Genomic DNA, 787 nt, shown 5'->3' with positions numbered 1-787 from the left:
CTGGCTGACTGTAGTAGTGGTTGCAGTAGGCATATGCGTTGTTGATGTGCATGGGTATGACCTCTTATCAATGGTACCATTCTTCCCACACACTGCTGTGATGCACTTACCATCTGTTGTGTTATAGATGGTACTACCAGGTGGGTATTTGTTTCCATTATATGTACAGGTACAGGCTGTAAAAGAGGAATTTTATTGTTAACATATAAAGCTTAACTAAATGTGTATTTTAAAAACCCACAATATCTCCAAGTCTTTGCATACCTTAGGCATCGTAATGGCATTGGATAGTGATTGAACTGCATGTACTTTAAGAGAAACACCATGAAAAATATTTATTTCATTTCATTTGACCCCATTACAGACTTTTATTATCTTGATAGGCACATGTAAGAAATGCAAGACCTACCATGTACGACAGTTTTCAGTTGTTGGCACTTTGTCACCATTATTATAGTGTCTTCCTCCTTTGTCGTAGCAACCACATTGTTCTTTTGAACCACATGCCATTGTTTCCTCATCAAAGTATGGCTGAGCAGGAGGACATTTTGGATAGCAACCTAAATGAAAAACAAACAACTGTTCATGTACTTGTTTTTTACTACTTGTAATTTGTAAAACCATGGATACTATCAGGTGAAAGTAGTAACTTTTTATGTTCACCTGGTGTTGTTTTGTAATGAGTCAAATTGGGGAAAGTTTGTTCGTAAGTGTAAAGAAACTGCCAATCAAAATCAAACAATCAGTGTGTTCAATTTAATCTTGAATATTTCATTTAATTTAATTA

At 35.3% G+C, this 787-nt stretch overlaps 1 long non-coding RNA gene across 1 annotated transcript; it reads right to left on the bottom strand.

The window, feature by feature from the left end:
* Window positions 1–24: 24 nt before the first annotated feature.
* LOC109954266 (uncharacterized) lies at window positions 25–551 on the bottom strand. Its single transcript, XR_002274067.1, has 3 exons — window positions 410–551; window positions 265–308; window positions 25–176 (listed from the first exon to the last, which is right to left on the bottom strand). It is a non-coding gene; the product is annotated as an uncharacterized LOC109954266 (long non-coding RNA).
* Between the last annotated feature and the right edge of the window lie 236 nt (window positions 552–787).

This window comes from Monopterus albus, unplaced genomic scaffold, assembly GCF_001952655.1.
Source record: "Monopterus albus unplaced genomic scaffold, M_albus_1.0 scaffold5256.1, whole genome shotgun sequence".
Lineage (NCBI taxonomy): Eukaryota > Metazoa > Chordata > Actinopteri > Synbranchiformes > Synbranchidae > Monopterus > Monopterus albus.
Note: the sequence above shows the minus strand (reverse complement) of the source record. Positions and strands in the feature narration are given on the sequence as shown.